The sequence below is a fragment of the Schistocerca nitens genome, chromosome 5 (assembly GCF_023898315.1).
Source record: "Schistocerca nitens isolate TAMUIC-IGC-003100 chromosome 5, iqSchNite1.1, whole genome shotgun sequence".
NCBI classification, from domain to species: Eukaryota; Metazoa; Arthropoda; class Insecta; order Orthoptera; family Acrididae; genus Schistocerca; species Schistocerca nitens.
Window position 1 is genome coordinate 400314688 of NC_064618.1, and position 20878 is coordinate 400335565.

Genomic DNA, 20878 nt, shown 5'->3' on the forward strand with positions numbered 1-20878 from the left:
TGGAGCGGGATCCTTCAATCAGCACTCGTGCAATTGCACGTAACATGGGGAGGAATCAGACGAATGTAAGAACAATCCTTCGAGAGCAGATGTTACGTCCATTTCACTTACAGTGTGTCCACAACCTGGAACCAGTTGATTATCCATCCTGGGCACAGTTTTTGCAGTGGTACCTGGAGCAGTGTAAAATTTATCCTACGTTTCCTTCCTCTGTGTTGTTTACCGATGAAGCAACGTTCGGGCGTGATGGAGTCTTCAACATGCACAATTCGCATGTTTGGAGTGAGGATAACCCACATGCCACAGTTACTAGCGCTCATCAAGTGCGGTTCTTCGTTAATGTGTGGGTCGGTTAGCTGGGGACTGTTCAATTGGGCCGTATCTGCTACCTAGGCCATTAAATGGCAGGTACTATTACAATTTTCTCGCCAGAGCATTGCCAGAATTGGTGGAAGACGTCATGCTCCCTACAAGACAACGCAGGTGGTTCCAACATGACAGGGCGCCGTCACATTTCAGTCGTCGTGTGCTTCGACTCCTGGACCGACGGTTCCCAGAAAAGTGGATTGGCAGAGGTGGTCCTGTACCATGGCCTGCTCGATCCCCAGATATGTTCCCCTCTGGACTTTTTTTGTGTGCGGAGATATACCAACGTTGCTTACTAACTCATGCTGCATCAGAAGAGGATCTGGTTGCCTGGATAGTAGCAGCAGCAGGAACAATTCAGGATACTTCCTGGGGTTTTTGCCCGTGTCAGACAGAACATGATCCGACGGTGTAACCTTTGTTTACGTGTCAGTGCAGGCATTTTTGAAAATCTACTGTAATTGAAACTGGGTTGTGTTAATGTGTTGTGTCTTGGTCGTAAAAAAATGGAAAAGTTTTTTTTGTTTAATTAATTTGCCGCCAGAGAAACTTCCTCTACCGTTTTAAATGCTCCTCACAGGAGAAAATGACATTAGGGGAAAATATTTGTTTTGATGTCCCCTACAACTTCCCAGAGTTTGTCGGTTTAAATGCTTTTCAGCTTGTAAATTCCAAGAGGAAGGACACCAGAGTAAACCAGTTCCTGATGTATTGAGGAACTGAAATGCAAGATCAGATTTTTGTTTCATCCATTCAGAGAAAATCTGGTAACTTGTTGCAAATGGTGGTAATTATTACAAATCATGTAAAGCGTCAAGCAGCCTCTTCTTGTTGTTATGGGGATGTAGGAACACATCAACGATCGTACTTTGATGGGTTGAACTTAACCAGAATGGAAAACCTCTGTCAGCTAAAGATATTGTCAGATCCCTGTGCCATAGTATGCACACCATGGCTTCTGCTCCTCCCTGTGGTTGGCAACATCCCTACTGTTTAGGGCCGGAATCTCATTGAAGTTCAGCGACTCAGACATCACAAAAACCCGGAGCACAGCCACCACCTGCCTCATTTGCTCATTCCTCATTCTGTTACTTTGCTTCTGGACTGACAAGAGCTGTGGTGCTGTGAATTGCCGCAGTCATGAACATGGCTTGCTCTAGGATATATATATATATATATATATATATATATATATATATATATATATATATATATATATACTCACATTAATAAAAAACATTGAGTTGGCGTAATTTGATCGTTGACAGTGGCAGTGTTCAGGGTGTGGCAGCTTCGCGCGCCATCATCAACTCATAAAGTAACGCGATTTTGTAAACATCTCTACGTCAACGGCACATTGTTGTTACAGCTCTATAGACGGCTATTGTTTCCGCCTGCAGACGTTCACACTTCACATCTGAAAGGTAGCAACAGCACTGCCAGCTGTCAGGGAACTTCTTACTATAGTCGCAGTTCGTTTATTGCTGTCAGCAGAAGGTCATAGTGTCATTCGAGTACAGACGTCACCGTTCTTATTCGGCGCGCACGAATTTGTTGCGTCTCATCCGAACACTTACAGCGTTAACCATGTGGCAAAAAATGATTGCAACACCATTTTTCACATCGGTCATGATCTCATGGGTTCAGAACTCTCTCTCTGGTCTGACAGAAGCTATTCATGCATCCTATCCCTAGCCAGAGTTGATCTGACTAAACAAGTTTGTATCGTTCCATAATTCGTGTAGATACTATTAATCTGTAAAAGAAGACTGTACACATGGAAGAAGCCTGGAGATACTGACAGATTTCAGATAGATTATATAATGGTAAGACAGAGATTTAGGAACCAGGTTTTAAATTGTAAGACATTTCCAGGGGCAGATGTGGACTCTGACCACAATCTATTGGTTATGAACTGTAGATTAACACTGAAGAAATTGCAAAAAGGTGGGAATTTAAGGAGATGGGACCAGGATAAACTGACTAAACCAGAAGAAGAATGGGTAGCTTTGAGGGATGAAGTAGTGAAGGCACCAGAGGATCAAGTAGGAAAAAAGACGAGGGCTGGTAGAAATCCTTGGGTAACAGAAGAAATATTGAATTTAATTGATGAAAGGAGAAAATATAAAAATGCAGTAAACGAAGCAGGCAAAAAGGAATACAAACTTCTCAAAAATGAGATCGACAGGAAGTGCAAAATGGCTAAGCAGGGATGGCTAGAGGACAAATGTACGGATGTAAAGGCTTATATCACTAGGGGTCAGATAGATACTGCCTACAGGAAAATTAAAGAGACCTTTGGAGAAAAGAGAACCACTTGTATGAATATCAAGAGCTCAGATGGAAACCCAGTTCTAAGCAAAGAAGGAAAAGCAGAAAGGTGGAAGGAGTATATAGAGGGTCTATACAAGGGCGATGTACTTGAGGACAATATTTTGGAAATGGAAGAGGATGTAGATGAAGATGAAATGGAAGATACGATAGTGCATGAAGAGTTCGACAGAGCACTGAAAGACCTGAGTCGAAACAAAGCCCCGGGAGTAGACAACATTCCATTAGAACTACTGACAGCCTTGGGAGAGCCAGTCCTGACAAAACTCTACCATCTGGTGAACAAGATGTATGAGACAGGCAAAATACCCTCCGACTTCAAGAAGAATATAATAATTCCAATCCCAAAGAAAGCAGGTGTTGACACATGTAAAAATTACCGAACGATCAGTTTAATAAGCCACAGCTGCAAAATACTAACAAGAATTCTTTACGGACGAATGGAAAAACTAGTAGAAGCCGACCTTGGGGAAGATCAGTTTGGATTCCGTAGAAATATTGGAACACGTAAGGCAATACTGACCTTACGACTTATCTTAGAAGAAAGATTAAGGAAAGGCAAACCTACGTTTCTAGCATTCGTAGACTTAGAGGAAGGTTTTGACAATGTTGACTGGAATACTCTCTTTCAAATTCTAAAGGTGGCAGGGGTAAAATACAGGGAGCGAATGGCTATTTACAACTTGTACAGAAACCAGATAGCAGTTATAAGAGTCGAGGGACATGAAAGGGAAGCAGCGGTTGGAAAGGGAGTGAGACAAGGTTGTAGCCTCTCCCCGATGTTATTCATTCTGTATATTGAGCAAGCAGTAAAGGAAACAAAAGAACAATTCTGAGTAGGTATTAAAATCCATGGAGAAGAAATAAAAACTTTCAGGTTCGCCGATGACATTGTAATTCTGTCAGAGACAGCAAAGGACTTGGAAGAGCAGTTGAACGGAATGGACAATGTCTTGAAAGGAGGATATAAGATGAACATCAACAAAAGCAAAACGAGGATAATGGAATGTAGTCGAATTAAGTCAGGTGATGCTGATGGAATTAGATTAGGAAATGTGACACTTAAAGTAGGAAAGGAGTTTTGCTATTTGGGGAGCAAAATAACTGATGATGGCCGATGTAGAGAGGATATAAAATGTAGACTGGCAATGGCAAGGAAAGCATTTCTGAAGAAGAGAAATTTGTTAAAATCTAGTATAGATTTAAGTGTCTGGAAGTCGTTTGTGAAAGTATTTGTATGGAGTGTAGCCATGTGTGGAAGTGAAACATCGACGATAAATATTTTGGACAAGAAGAGAATAGCAGCTTTCGAAATGTGGTGCTACAGAAGAATGGTGAAGATTAGATGGGTAGATCGCCCTTGTATAGGATTGGGGAGAAGAGAAGTTTGTGGCACAACTTGATTAGAAGAAGGGATCGGTTGGTAGGACATGTTCTGAGGCATCAAGGGATCACCAGTTTAGTATTGGAGGGCAGTGTGGAGGGTAAAAATCGTAGAGGGAGACCTAGAGACGAATACACTAAGCAGATTCAGAAGGATGTACGTTGCAGTAGGTACTGGGGGATGAAGAAGCTTGCACAGGATAGAGTAGCATGGAGAGCTGCATCAAACCAGTCTCAGGATTGAAGACCACAACAATAACAACTATTAATCTCTATTTTAGGTCTCCATTTACGTATTATCTGTTATCAGAATATATTTACTTGTTGATCTTTAACCTTTCTTTTGTAATTAGAGACCTAATTCCTATCCATCTCCCTCAGTCTCAGATTAACATGTGTACTTGCCACCTACACAATGAGAGCACCTTCTACTCATAGGAAATGACATCACAATGGTTCGTCAAAGACATAAAAAAGGACGTATAAAATATTCATTGTACCAATTGTGTGCCCAGGAGTGGAGGTAGACAAATAGAAAGTGCAGTCGCAGCCCAAGCATATCACAGGAGGAACTCAGATTTCCTATTCACCGATGACAGATCGCTCCCTGAAAACATATACAATTAATATTATTCTTGCAGTTTTCGCCGACGTACTAGTTGGTGTAACAATCAGAAACTTAATATATACCAAAAGGAAACTAAAGCGACTACAGCATTCCATGTTAAGTCTGTTACATCGATCAGGTACATTTCGTAGGCTTACAGTCATTCTGCAAGCTATGTTCAGGCGTGCTTTAACGATCAGGCCAGTGAGCTGAATGTGCTCAAAGGCCACTCAACAACTATGCTGGTGATTGTACAGTAACAGTGTAGTTTGGGCATCAGCACATGTAATCGACGACCGAACTGAGTACGGGACTGTGTGCCGAATGGTATAAAACTCATGTGTAAACGATTTACGTGTCGTTTGCATTCATTCCGAGGCTAGTTACAGCTGCACGCCACGGCGGTCTAAATATGGTGCAACTCCGTAATAATCAAACTCCATCGGATACGAATTCTGTTATCTCGCCTCTTTCAAGATCAAACAACAGTAAGCAGGAGCGTGTAATCGACCGGAAAAGCATCAAGTTGTTCTCCAGCTCTCGGAAGGTCTTGGGTCACCTGTCTTTCAGCCAATCGAGACGAGTCTTCTCGATTTCAGCGAATCGCAAGGAATCCGGCAGATCTTTCCACTAGGTCAACGCAACAGATATATTCGACATACGGCCTAGTGGCACATTCCCGTTAATATCACAGGTGTGGTGGAAGGAGTGGGAGTCAGTTGTTGGGACGCGAGGTGGGGGCATCAGAGGAAACAGCGCTCTCGCTAATCTCAGTCTCGAACAGCTTTGCGATAGCTCACGTTCCACGAAGCGGGCGAAAAGCTGAGGGTCCACAGGCGTCGTAGCTGGTGAGTCTTTTTTCGACAGAACTAGTGGAATGAGCTGTGTTGTTGTTTTTTGGGTGAGGAGACCAGACAGTGAGGTCATCGGTCCAATCGGATTGGGGAACGACGGGAAAGGAAGTCGGCCGTGCCCTTTCAAACGAAACATCCCGGCATTTGTTAGAGCGATTTAGGGAAATCACGGAAAACCTAAATCAGGATGGCCGGACGCGGGATTGAACCGTTGTCCTCCCGAATGCGAGTCCAGTATGCTAACCACTGCGCCACCTCGCTCGGTACATATACTCGCGAAATCCATAGAATAAATTCATTGTTTCTCGTTTTAGCTATTTACTGCTTCTACGGTTCCCACGTTTTGAAAAACGTTCAAATGTGTGTGAAATCTGATGGGACTTAACTGCTAAGGTCATCAGTCCCTAAGCTTACACACTACTTAACCTAAATTATCCTAAGGACAAACACACACACCCATGCCCGAGGGAGGACTCGAACCTCCGCCGGGACCAGCCGCACAGTCCCACTTTTTACGCGGTCTTCCAGGATTTGCTTTTTCCTCTTATTTTTTTCTGGTAATCTTTCAGGACTCATCCATTACAAATGTTCGTTCCATTTTCTCTGTTTTTCGTCTAATGGCGCTTTCATTACACATCTTCAGTTTATTTCTGGTTTCTAAATACCTAGACCTCCTTTATACTTCATACTCCAGGTATGCATTAATGCTCTTTGTTTACTATATATGCTTTACATTTACATAATGATAGAGCAACAGTACTTAGTCTCGCACTCGTGTGTTCCTAAATTTTATTTTTAGGATATCAGCAATTTGTTTCACAAATAATACTGGATTATTGCCATTATTTTGTTTGTCATAAGCGTACATTAAACAAGAAATATGGCGTCTTCTATTAAAATGATCCTAGCGACAATTTGAGCCCATGTTCTTAGTTTTCAGCATCAAAATTTTCAGATTACATCGTAAATAATTTTGTTTAGTTCAGTATCTACTATTTAGAATGTACGAAGACGCGCTGAAAAGTAATGCCTCCGAGTTTATTATGCGAAAACTGTTAAAACAAACTAACACCGCTCGAACAGGCCTTGAAGGCCCACGGCACCGACCGGCCGCCGTGTCGTTCAGCCCTTCGGTGTCAGTGGATGCGGATACGGAGGAGCATGTGGCCAGGACAGCCGCTATACCGGCCGTTGTCAGATTTCGTGACCGGTGTCGCTATTTCTCAGTGAAGTAGCTCTTCAACTGGCCTCACAAGAGCTGAGTGCACCCCGCTTGCCAACAGTACTCGACAGACCAGGACGGTAACCCATCCAAGTGTTAGCCAAGCCCGACAGCGCTTAACTTCGGTGACCTGACGGGAACCGCAGCAAGGTTATTGGTGAAAACTGTTAAGATTTTTTAAATAAAACAAACATTATTAACACTCTATGTCGTTAAGTTTCATATCTACATATTTACAGCCCTCTGCCGCTAGAGGGCTCAGAATTGTGGCGTGTAACGAGGCGATGTGCAAAGTAACTTATGTCGGCGCGTGAGAAACACCGTGCTGTAATCAAGTATCGAATAAATCGAGTTTCAAATTAGAAGCGTTCGTCCACACGTGGAGCACCTTCTCGTTCAGCTTGACAATGACGGACCACAAACGAGCGCTGCGACATCTGCAACAATGCGACGCCTTGTGTTCATTGTCATCGATCTTCCTCCATACAGACTTGGCTCCATCCGATTTTCATCTGTTTCCAAATATTAAAGAACGCCTTCGATGACTTCACTTTGACAGTGATGAAGCAGAGATGTGGTTGTGCCTCCGTCAACAAAGTCAAACATTCTACAGTAACGCTATCAACAAAAAGGTCCCTCGTTGGGAGAAATGTGTTCGTCGCATAGGTGACTACGTTCAGAAATAAATATGTAGACATGAAGAATAAAGATGTAGAATGTTAATAACGTTTGTTTTATTTCAAAAGCTTTCAAAGTTTTCACATAAAAAATTCAGAGGCATCATTTTTCAGCACGTCCTTGTATTATATCATTATGAAAATTAATTTTTATTCCGAACGTGATGAGTTACAGAAGTCCAACGATAGAGTATATTTTTGTTCGTTCTACTTTAGTCAAGTGCTGGTTTAAAGATTTTGTCCTATTATACGACCAATGAAAAATATACCGTCAATACCGTCAATAACTGTTGCAGTGAACAAAACTTTACTGTAAGAAACGTTTCAACTTCTTTCTTGAATTGCGTTTTCTTGCATATATTTTTCGTATCTGTTGCAAATACAGTATACTAAAAATGGAATTTGCAGGGCATTCTACTTGTTTCCACACGATTGTCTCTCTGTGTCTTATTTTAGGCTTGAATACTCTGCATCCTGTCGCAAATACAGTATGCTAAAAACGGAATTTGCAGGGCATTCTACTTGTTTCCACACGATTGTCTCTCTGTCTTATTTTAGGCTTGAATGCTCTGCTTCCTTCCGTACAAGTTCATATTGTCGAAAATAGTTCGCAAGGAGTAGCTCACAATTTAGGAGGTTAATCTTAGAAATGTACATTTTTGGTAGGAGACCACGTAATGTACGCGAACTAAAACCGCACAATGCAAGAATATGGAAACCATTGTCGGTTGATATGTTTTCTAACGCAAGAGCATTTTAATCACGGACGATGCATTAACTGCGGACATCCCCAAAAGCATTTCTTGCCTCCTTTTGTTCAGAAGAATTTGACACGAACTGCGATCAAGAAATAACAATTTTTTTCCAACCGCATGGTTTCAATTGGACATAGCATTTACTAAATTTCATCGCCTAATGGCACAAGAGCATTCACCGCAAAGTTTGCAATACCTCACACCTGCCCCAGCTGTGACATTGTAGAGTCTGCTTAGTTTCGCAGTCATGGTGTAGTGTTCGCTTTATTGTTTTTCGTGCATCCTTCGTTTGAGGAATTATATTTCTGCTTTCACTTCATTTTCACTTTCACCAACGACAGAAAGAAAATAAAAAAGTGATCTTCATCTCATCTTATTCTGGTAGATGATACTGAGAGTGAACGGAAATCGGAAGCGAGCTCACACTTTGTATAAGATTTTGCCCAGCATAGCGGTGAGTTGCCAAAAATTGTCCACATAAAACATAATGCTGTTATATATTCAATAGAAGAACCTTCCGAGCCAGGGTTATTAAAATGGAGGAAAATTAAGATAGTTGTTTTAACGATGCGAGTGTTGTACATAGTCTTCCTCCAATCGAGTACACTGCACAGAACGTTCATACAACCACGAGAAACAGTCAGAAAAATCCTTCTTTGGGATGTTGTCCAATAGGCGCGTCATACTGGCTTGAATGGCGATTATGTAGTCAAAGCGTTGAGCCTTAATGTGAATTTCTACACTTTACCGTTTTTGATAGGTTCGTTCTGATAACAAAAAGTCTCGTCGTCTGTGTGATATTTTCCAGAATGCCTTTTCGCATTTCAGTCAAGTTGCGGTAGGCGTCTACAAATCGTTGTTTTTGTTCGGGAGTCAAGATGTGCAAAAGAAAAAACTACACCCAAACTGTGCTTTTCTTCAAAACATTCTGGAGAGTGCCTTGAACGTTATCACTCCGTTGCGATTTGTGATGCAACAATGTTAACAGACTACGTCCACTGCTTACCACTGCCTAGACACAACTGACTGCTCGAATACACACATTTTATTTACAGTTGTTAGGTCAAGCTGCCATCCTAGTTAAACGAGCTGACGTCACTTACGCGTCTGGAATAAAATAAGTCTCGGAACTTATTGACGGAATTAGATTCTGCACTTGTTCACAATAGTGTTGGGGAGTGGCTCCAGCGATTTTTGTTACAGCTTATCTACGTCCTGGAAACACTTCTCTTCAAGTTCGTTTTCAACCTAAGAATCGGGAAAATAGATACAGCGGACAGATCCGGTGAGTAGTGCCTGTGCTTAGCGGTTGTCATTTTAATTTTGGCAAAAACTCTCTGTTTACGCCGTGAGAGCGGGAGTGTTTTCATTTTGGAACAGCCAACCCATTGATCGCCACAAATGTAGTTCGATTTTCCTATAGTACCTCACGAAATCACTGTAGCACTTAACTGTACTAATGATGGTTAGTTCTGATACTTTGGAGAACAAATTCATCGTGGGTAGCCTATTCATGTCGAAGAAACAAATCAGTATTGTTTTCACACTGTATCTTAACTGCTTGTCTCTCTCAGGTTGTGGTGCTCAAACAATCTTTCATTGGCTCAGATGTAACATATTTTCGAAACAGAGCGACGACTGCGGAAAAAAATTTCCCTAACGTGACACTGTTAGATAGTTTCATGTTTCATAGATAATCTGAACGATTTTTTTTTTGTCGAAAAGATTTGGAATGGGTAAGTTTATGGAAAACATAAACATGATTAAATTTAACATCTGTGCGGCGCTATTTTTCAGGCTTACCCGTATAACTCATTTGAAAACCATGTGTTTCTTACGGGGGCTACTATTTTTTAAGCAAAAATTCGTCTATGGAATAGGAGTTATGCAGAAGAAGTGATTTTGAACTAGATTTAAAACTTGTTTTGCTACCTGTCAGACATTTTATGTAATTGAGGAAATGGTCAAAACTCATTATTGAAGCATATTGAACCCGTTTCTGAGCCAATGACAGCTTTAAAAATGGGCAATAAAGATTGCATTTTCTTCTAGTGTCGTACGTACCGCCATCATCACTCCTCATAAATTATGGTGGATTATTTATGATGAATTTCATTTGCGAATATATACTGGGTGTTTGACTGCTATAGGTAGAAAGGAAAAGGACGAGTAAAGAACAACGAAACAATCAAATAATCATGATAAGCATAGGTGTGGAAACCAGAGATATCACCGATGCGACATGTGCACAGTCAATGTTACGATACTGTTTACGTGTAAGGCAACGTGTATTTCGAAACAGCGCAAGTAAAGAGTAAATTACGAACTGATAAACCGCTATCATTTGATTCCGGATACCTAAGTTCTTGGAAATTGCGTTTTGTCGAATGCATCAGTCATGGCTCGTTAGTACACCATGGTCTCTCAGATATTCCGAGTTCAAGCAGTTTCATTATTTTTTGTTGTTGTGTAGGGTTATTTGGACGCTTTCGTGATTTCCAACTCGGATGGTAGTGTCGACTCCAGGAACGCCTTGTCGATGGTTGTCAACACATTCGGAACATGCCTGGGATTTTTTTGTGTGTGAGACGTGCTGAAGCCTGCCTTCACATGAACAATGACCATGTGAAACACTTGCTGTACTTTGTTTGTTCTCAAGTGACACTCTGCAACATGGATCGGTTGTACGGTGTTTTGTATTCAGTCTTAATGAGTGCTTTCGGGGATGCCATTGGTTTGCGGACCGATGTCTCTTACGATTACTAGGATAATTTGCTTCTGTCTCGTTTGTACCTTTAACAAACAACCCGTTTATTGTAGAGGTGCAGTTAAAACGCCTAACTCATTGACGAGGTACCTACGAGGTGCATTCAAGTTCTGAGGCCTCCGATTTTTTTTCTCCGGACTGGAAAGAGATAGAAACACGCGCATTGTTTTAAAATGAGGCCGCGTTCATTGTCAATACGTCCCACAGATGGCAGCACCGTACAGCAGATGGAATTTTACCGCCAGCGGGGAGAATGAGAACTGTTTTAAATACTTAAAATGGCGACGATTTCCTTACTTGAACAGCGTGCAATCATTCGTTTTCTGAATTTGCGTGGTGTTAAACCAATTGAAATTCATCGACAGTTGAAGGAGACATGTGGTGATGGAGTTATGGATGTGTCGAAAGTGCGTTCGTGGGTGCGACAGTTTAATGAAGGCAGAACATCGTGTGACAACAAACCAAAACAACCTCGGGCTCGCACAAGCCGGTCTGACAACATGATCGAGAAAGTGGAAAATGAAATGGCTCTCAGCACTATGGGACTCAACATCTTAGGTCATAAGTCCCCTAGAACTTAGAACTACTTAAACCTAACTAACCTAAGGACATCACACACACCCATGCCCGAGGCAGGATTCGAACCTGCGACCGTAGCAGTCCCGCGGTTCCGGACTGCAGCGCCAGAACCGCTAGACCACCGCGGCCGGCCCGAGAAAGTGGAGAGAATTGTTTTGGGGGATCGCCGAATGACTGTTGAACAGATCGCCTCCAGAGTTGGCATTTCTGTGGGTTCTGTGCACACAATCCTGCATGACGACCTGAAAATGCGAAAAGTGTCATCCAGGTGGGTGCCACAAATGCTGACGGACGACCACATGGCTGCCCGTGTGGCATGTTGCCAAGCAATGTTGACATGCAACGACAGCATGAACGGGACTTTCTTTTCGTCGGTTGTGACAATGGATGAGACGTGGATGCCATTTTTCAATCCAGAAACAAAGCGCCAGTCAGCTCAATGGAAGCACACAGATTCACCGCCACCAAAAAAATTTCGGGTAACCGCCAGTGCTGAAAAAATGATGGTGTCCATGTTCTGGGACAGCGAGGGCGTAATCCTTACCCATTGCGTTCCAAAGGGCACTACGGTAACAGGTGCATCCTACGAAAATGTTTTGAAGAACAAATTCCTTCCTGCACTGCAACAAAAACGTCCGGGAAGGGCTGCGTGTGTGCTGTTTCACCAAGACAACGCACCCGCACATCGAGCTAACGTTACGCAACAGTTCCTTCGTGATAACAACTTTGAAGTGATTCCTCATGCTCCCTACTCACCTCACCTCGCTCCTAGTGACTTTTGGCTTTTTCCAACAATGAAAGACACTCTCCGTGGCCACACATTCACCAGCCGTGCTGCTTTTCCCTCAGCGATTTTCCAGTTGTCAAAACAGACTCCTAAAGAAGCCTTCGCCGCTGCCATGGAATCATGGCGTCAGCGTTGTGAAAAATGTGTACGTCTGCAGGGCGATTACGTCGAGAAGTAACGCCAGTTTCATCGATTTCGGGTGAGTAGTTAATTAGAAAAAAAAAATCGGAGGCCTTAGAACTTGAATGCACCTCGTACAACAGGACTGCGGGTGAACACCACGTATTATTCTTACAGCTCGCTTCGTATAGTAAATCCTTTCTTTATAAGCAATGAGTTAGCTCAGAATATTATTCCTCAAGACATAACTCAACGTTAACACGCCTTTTAGTCATGTCCGCAACTAAAGAGCCGCCGATCGTCTGTTAACAGAGGGTACAGAAACAAATGCTACTCGACGTTAACGCGCGGTTCAGTCACGTCCGCAACTACATAACCGCCGAACATGTATAATAAAGATTACGGAAAGAAATGCTGCAATATAGCTGGTAACATGCTTTAAGTAAGATGTATATCAGAGGCACCTAGCGATAGAATCCGGGACCACAACCCATACGAAAATGAATTCTAGCAACTTTGTCGTCCCTATTGCCGTTCAGCACCACTGTTATCTCTTCAACTGCGAGAGTTGCTTCGGGTATCAAATATGCTGTACATTATTGTTGTTGTTTGTGTGAGACGGGATTATTTTATTTTTTAGCGACGTATATCTTATGTTGATCATAGCTGATGCTTCAGTGTTATTTGACAGACCACGGGCTCCAAAACAATCGACTGTCCGCTCCGAAATTGCACTACAAGGACACATCTAATAGAGTGCGTCAGAGCTTCGGCTTACGGCAGATGCATCCTCATTCTTCATAGTCCGTCTCAGGGTTCTCCCACTGTGCTTTGATAGGACTCTGGCCGCATAAGGCACAAACGTTTCACTTATCGCACACAATTAACAAAGACTACAATTAACAAAGACTACGCGCCGCTAAAGACTACAGGAAGTCAGTTTCAGTAACGTATAAGACGCTACTGACAAAGTAACAACATATATCAGCAATACAGAATTAGTGTCAGCGCTGTTCAGAAATTGCTACATTCAGTAACAATTGAACAAAAATTCAGGAGGCCCACAGTACGAATGCAAGCAACTGGATTATTAGAACTAATGGTGTTAGTTTTTACTGTATATTCACCGTTCTTTTCTATTTGGACCATCTGAAGATGGTTTTACAGTGAAATCGAACTAGTTTTCGTGCTTTAATAGTATAAGGAAAAAATTGCTGTCAGGGCAATAAATAAAAAAAAGATTGTTTCATAAATGATGTTAAGACTGGCGTCCCCTCCTATGAACCCTGTACCATCTGTTGTATCACAAGCTTTATATTCAATGCCATACCCATCACACTGTGTCTGTATCTCAAGTACAAATCCCAAAATCGTTGACTCATTGGTCACTTTTGATGTATGAGAGCATCATTTGCTAGTCAAAGAACGTTTGCACATCGAATCGGCGCAAATGTTTCTTCTTCTCAGTATTCAGTAAAGCGTATAAGAGTGCCTTGCGAACTTCGTACCGCTGATTTGATTACATGATGAGCGCAATAAGCTGTGCCAGTTAACGCGGGCGGCTTCACGCGCCACAGAGACGTTGGACTGAGGCCTACGAGGAAGACAGGCCGTGGCACTTACGTCACATCATGTGACATCGGAGGTCTTATGAGTGACAGCAGCCGTCTGCGGTGGGGAGCGAGTAACTATTTCAGATGAGTTTAATAATTGTTGAGTGCTCGTTCAAATGCATGCAAGCTGTCTATAGCGGACGGCAAAGTTAAGACCTTTATTAGGCACCATTTCAATTACATATTGGCTCCCCTTGGGCCCTACCAGAGCCCAGTGTTCTCATGGGTCCCACGGTGAACTGTTTAGTTTTATGAGCGAACTTGGCAGCTACAATGACGAGTTACAGCTTGTGGTGAAGGAATGACGAATGCTGCTGGAAGCTGGGTGTGGGGCTTAAGAATGAGCGAAAAATTACGTTGAAATATTATTCTCCATAATTTCTAGTACATTCTGAGTTACACTTCGGTCGGAATACTTGTAAGCTTTCCGGGTGATGAGAATCTGCAGAATGGTATCGTCGACTGCTTGAGCAACGAAGCAGCTGTTGGTTGCGAAGAGGGATTGTCCAAACTGGTGTGGATAAACTATAGATGCATGAGCGTGCAGAACGGATGTGCGGAAACGAGAGTTTGTGGCAAGTGGCTTGTGTTATGTTTCGAAAGCAAGGCAAACCTGTCATCAGCCCGAAGGTTATTATGGGACCCACAGTTCTTACTATTCACGGTTATGTTGGAGGTCAGATGCCTCTGTCTTTCTCTCACCTTGCACCTGAGTGATCCTTCCAGTCGCAATAGGCCCTATGCATTAAGATGGAATCCGAAACACGGTGCCTCTCGCGTTTTTCGCAAACACGGGTCAAAGCAACAGGGGCAAGAAACGGTAAGTCACACACACACACACACACACACACACACACACACACACACACACACACACAAAGATTCACTGCATACCGAACTTCTGAATTTCTAGTCATACCAACTGAGCAGCCGAGCCACATGTTTCTGTAGTATTGACAACAAGTACTTTTCTATCGCAAACGATCGTCGTATCAGCCCCTAACGAGAGCCAACAATAGTACGAGGGTCACTCCAAAAGAAATGCACACTATTTTTGTAAAAATACAGTTTTCATTCTGCATGTGTGAAAGTTTTACAGTGTGTAGATACATCCTTTCCGCTTGTTTTCAAACTTAGTTGAACAGTTCCCGTGAGTGGCGCCGTCGCAGCATGTCTTCAAGATGGCTCCTACACTTGACGTTCGTCAGAAGCAACGTGCTGTCATAGAATTCTTGTGCTGTGAAAACGAGACAGTGGGAAACATCCACAAGAGGTTGAAAAAGGTGTATGGAGATGCTGCTGTCGATTGCAGTACAGTTAGTCGGTGGGCAAGCAGATTACATGATGAAAGCGGGCAGGCAATATTGAGCATTGTCCTCGTAGCGGCAGGGCTCGTACTGCACACACTCCAGACAATGTGCAGAGAGTTAACGAATTGGTGACTGCTGACAGATGCATTACAGTGGACGAATTATCACGCTATATTGGGATAGGGAAAGGAAGTGTTTGCAGAATACTGAAAGTGTTGGCGTTAAAAAAGGTTTGTGCCTGGTGGGTTCCCAGGATGTTGACAGTCGCTCACAAAGAAACAAGAAAAACGGTATGCAGCGAACTTTTGGAACAGTAAGAGAATGGTGAAGATGAAGTTCTTGGAAGAATTGTGACAGGTAATGAAAATGGCTCCATCATTTTTCACCAGAGACGAAGAAGCAGTAATGAAGTGGCATCATGCAAATTCACCCAAGAAAAAAAAAATTCAAAACCACACCTTCTGCTAGAAAAGTTATGGCTATGGTGTTTTTCGATTCCGATGGACTCTTGCTTGTGGGCATCATGCCAAGTGGAACCACCATAAATTCTGATGCATATGTGATGACACTGAAAAAACTTCAAGCTCAACTGAGTCGTGTTCGACCACATCGGCAAAAGTAGGATGTTTTGCTGTTGCACGACAATGCAGGGCCACATGCCAGTCAAAAAACCATGGAAGCGATCACAAAACTCGGATGGACAATACTGAAACACCCGCCTTACAGTCCTGACCTGGCTCCATGTGACTAACATCTCTTTGGGAAACTGAAAAACTCTCTTCGTGGAACAAGGTTTGAATATGATGACTCCCTTGTGCACGCTGACAAACAGTGGCTCCAACAGGTTGGTCCAGAATTTTACCGTGCAGGTATACAGGTGCTGGTTCCAAGATGGCGTAAGGCAGTTGAGTTGGATGCAAATTATGTGGAGAAATGAAAATATTCTTCCTAAAGGATGTATTTACACACTGTAAAACTTTCAAACTTGTAGAATAAAAGATGGATTTAAAAAAAGTGTGCATTTCTTTTGGAGTGACCCTCGTACTTTACAGCTAAGCCGGTTCTCTTGACAGTAATTGAAAAGTTAGTTAACTTCTCTCGCTAAAGTTCTTGCGGGTATAGGCTCGAAATTGAGTTCGGGGTACAGCCAGACAAAAAAAGAAAGGTTCTGTAGCAGCTGCTATAATATGATCCCTGAATATTAGTAGTTGATATCGAAACACTTGCACGGAGGAAATTACGAATATATGTCGACATTATTGAACGTCAAACAATGAACCTATACTGACTACTAAAGATTTCTAAGTAGAAATGGGATAAATACATAGAGAAGAGTTCTTAGAAAGCAGGAAAGTGCTACTCCAGGTTTAGAAGGGATAAAAATGCAAAGAAATGTAAATATTGTATTGAATTGTTTGCTGCAATACTCTACGCAGTGGATCCACCCACCTGTCGGAAAATCGGAAGAGGTGTTCTTCCTGCGTGCACAGTGCCCCCCTTTCTTGCGTAAATGTACGAATTGCCGTGTATGTGTGTTGGTAGAGAGTAGGTTTAATGACATCGATGCATGTACCTATAGCGTAGTGTTATATTCGTGTTGTTGATGATGCGAGAAGGGAGAGAAGCAAACATGTGGGAACGTAGCATACTCGCCTCGAATAGCCCCAAGGGTGCCGCCGTGCCTAATGTCCCCATACAATGTACGGATCACCATCAACAGTGTCATCTGCCCTCACTCCGTAAGACACTGCTGAGAAGTTTGGAATTTAATCCAGTACAATGGCACAGCTGAACGGAACGGACAGTGTCTTGAAAGGAGGATATAAGATGAACATCAACAAAAGCAAAACGAGGATAATGGAATGTAATCGAATTAAGTCGGGTGATGTTGAGGGAATTAGATTAGGAAATGAGACACTTAAAGTAGTAAAGGAGTTTTGCTATTTGGGGAGCAAAGTAACTGATGATGGTCGAAGTAGAGAGGATATAAAATGTAGACTGGCAATGGCAAGGAAAGCATTTCTGAAGAAGAGAAATTTGTTGACATCGAGTATAGGTTTAAGTGTCAGGAAGTCGTTTCTGACAATATTTGTACGGAGTATAGCCATGTCTGGAAGTGAAGCGTGGACGATAAATAGTTTAGACAAGAAGAGAATAGAAGCTTTCGAAATGTGGTGCTACAGAAGAATGCTGAAGATTAGATGTGTAGATCCCATAACTAATGAGGAGGTATTGAATAGAATTGAGGAGAAGATAAATTTCTGGCACAACTTGAGTAGAAGAAGGGATCGGTTCGTAAGACATGTTCTGAGGCATCAAGGGATCACTAATTTAGTATTGGAGGGCAGCGTGGAGGGTAAAAATCGTAGAGGGAGACCAAGAGATGAATACACTAAACAGATTCAGAAGGATGTAAGTTGCAGTAGGTACTGGGAGATGAAGAAGCTTGCACAGGATAGAGTAGCATGAAGAGCTGCATCAAACCAGTCTCTGGACTGAAGACCACAACAACAACAACGGCGCAAAGATTGATGATCAGGAGCCTGATGTACCCGACTGTACTTCTTATCTCGGCCGAAAAGTAGCACTTAAAATTTCATTTACTACCAGAATTCGAACCGGCTTACCTCCCAGACGAGCGCTACAACATGGGCGTGCGTTAACGAATTTTTTTCAGATGAGCTATTTGTTTTTTTTTTAATTCCCCAAACAGAATGAGGAATGATATTAAGTCTTTAGCCGGTGACCGAGCGGTTCTAGGCGCTTCAGTCCGGAACCGCGCGACCACTACGGTCGCAGGATCGAATCCTGCCTCGGGCATGGATGTGTGTGCTGTCCTTAGGTTTAAGTAGTTCTAAGTCTAGGGGACTAATGACCACAGATGCTAAGTCCCATAGTGCTCAGAGCCATTTGAACCATTAAGTCTTTGAAAGTAGCACAGATTTAGTAACGTCCCCCATTCGAGAGACATCTTCACTGTCACCTTTGCTAAGATAGCTTCGTTCAACATAAAACTCCCTAATAGCTTCGTTCAACATAAAACTCCCTAATGTGTTTTAGTTTACAACTTATTTTTTGTACATTGATTATTGGGTTTACACTTTCCGGCCTGACAAGGTCCTATAGTTTTGCAGTAACGTATTCCGGATTGTTACACATCATGCTCAAGGATCGTTTGACATACAACGCCATCGCTTTAGACTCGATGTCGGTTAGCATCATTCCTCCACTGCTTGCATTAAACACTGCTGTCTTCACAGGCACTCGAAACAACTCCCCTCTGCTAAGGTGGACATGGTCGTCTTCGCCACCAATGATGGGACGGGGCGAACCGGTGCTATTTAGTAGGCCTTGGATAAAATATACGTGTTGATAAACTGTATTCTCTGGAACTGATCTATGCTACGTTGACAATTTTCAGCCAAAGCTCCCTTGATTTTCCTCGCCACTTCTCGCCAATTTACTGCTATCATTTTTAAAAGGGAAGTTGTTAATGCTATTCCAAGAGCCTTGTGTTTACTAACATGGTTGGCCCACTCACTGCCTAAGTTAGCAAGCCCCTTTATATTCAGAAATTTACTTTTGTATTCATTGACCCTCGCACCTGATGCGGAACAATATTTTGCAAATGCTATCTCCAGCTGTATCACATCTGCTTGGTCTCTAATGATTAAGTGTACATCGACTGCGTAGGCACCTACTACGGTCTTTGTTTCTTGAACGGTAATGCCTGTCAGTCTATGCTGTAGCTGTCTCAGGAAAGGTTCCAGCGATGTAACGAACAGAAGCATTGCTAAGGGGCTTCCTTGGGTAACGATCCTTTTTATTTCAATTTGCTTTGTCAGTTGATAATTAACGGAGATTTGTGTAGTAACATCCATTGCATTGTTCTTGATAATGTCGATGGTGTTTGGCAGAAAGCTCATTCGGCTCATGATCTCTATCAGGTATTTGTGATTGATTTGATCAAATGCCTTGTGAAAGTCTATGAAAATCAGTCCACAGTTTATGTTACTTTTGTGTGTTAGCGCAATGACATCGCTGTACAAAGCAGCAGTTTGTAAAATCGTTCCTCTAGAAGCAAATGTCTACTGTTGTCCTCTGATGTCAGTGGTGCATGATATAAAGCGTATATTAATTACTCGAGCTAATATTTTATAATTCTTCGGCGACGAAGGAGGTTGGAGAAACAGTGAAAGATTGTTTTTAAAAATGTAGGTTCGTAGGCTTTAGCCACTGGAGTCAATTTCCATAAAACGTAGATTCGAATATTTTAGGCCAGGCTTTAGCGCTAATATCGATGGAACAACAATTTTACTGTTCGCAGGAGAGTTTCTGTAAAGTTTGGAAGGTAGGAGACGAGGTACTCGCAGAAGTAAAGCTGTGAGTACCGGGCGTGAGTCGTGCTTCGGTAGCTCAGATGGTAGAGCACTTGCCCGCGAAAGGCAAAGGTTCCGAGTTCGAGTCTCGGTCGGGCACACAGTTTTAATCTGCCAGGAAGTTTCATATCAGCGCACACTCCGCTGCAGAGTGAAAATCTCTTTCTGGAAACATCCCCCAGGCTGTGGCTAAGCCATGTCTCCGCAATATCCTTTCTTTCAGGAGTGCTAGTTCTGCAAGGTTCGCAGGAGAGCTTCTGTAAAGTTTGGAAGGTAGGAGACGAGGTACTGGCAGAAGTACAGCTGTGAGTACCGGGCGTGAGTCGTGCTTCGGTAGCTCAGATGGTAGAGCACTTGCCCGCGAAAGGCAAAGGTCCCGAGTTCGAGTCTCGGTCGGGCACACAGTTTTAATCTGCCAGGAAGTTTAATTTTACTGTTACCTGCCACAATTTACTTTATTTCCACTACGTATTTCAGAGTTTTAAATCTCCGTCACAGATGGATTTATGGATTTAGTACATCATGTACATGTTGTAATAACTCGCCAGGCTAACCGAGAGCGCTAATTCGCTGCCTCCTGGACTCGAGAGACGCGTCGACCCGGATCGAATCCACCCAGCTGATTACCGACGAGGGCCGATGTGCCGGCCAGCCTGGTTGTGGTTTTCAGGCGGTTTTCCACATCCCACTGGGTGAATACCGGGCTGGTCTCCACGTCCCTCCTCAGTTACACGACTCGCTGACATTTGAAAAACGTTCGCACTATTTCATGGCTTACACTAGAAGCAGACAGTTGGGGTACACTAATTCCATCACGGGGGGTACGGGGTGGCGGCAGGAAGGGCATCCGGCCACCCTCCAACACTAACATCCCCAAATTCCGTTGTAAGCGTTGCAGTGGGACAAAGGCCCCAGCAAATGATGGTGATGTACATTTCGTATTAATTCACATAAATCCACCTCAAGGTGGAGGTGTAGACCTCAGATGGATAGTGGAAATAAAATAAATTCTGACACTTAGTAGTAAACTTGTTCCAATCCATTAGGTAAAATTCTTCTGGGTTGTAGGCAGTGTCATGTTATAAAAAGTGCCAAAGTTTCGGCCTATATTGGAAGTGATTTTCATCG

General features: G+C 42.8%; 1 protein-coding gene across 3 annotated transcripts in view; it reads left to right on the forward strand.

Annotated features, from left to right (window-relative positions):
* LOC126259758 (proton-coupled amino acid transporter-like protein CG1139) overlaps positions 1–20878 on the forward strand; it is a 149053-nt gene that overhangs the window by 19818 nt on the left and 108357 nt on the right. Inside the window, exon 1 of one of the 3 annotated variants that reach the window (XM_049956750.1) lies at positions 5410–5535. The exons of the other annotated variants lie outside the window; for them this stretch is intronic. The gene's annotated coding sequence lies outside the window, so the exon portion shown is untranslated. Of the gene's footprint in view, positions 1–5409; positions 5536–20878 lie in introns of those variants that run through there. 3 annotated transcript variants of the gene reach the window in all.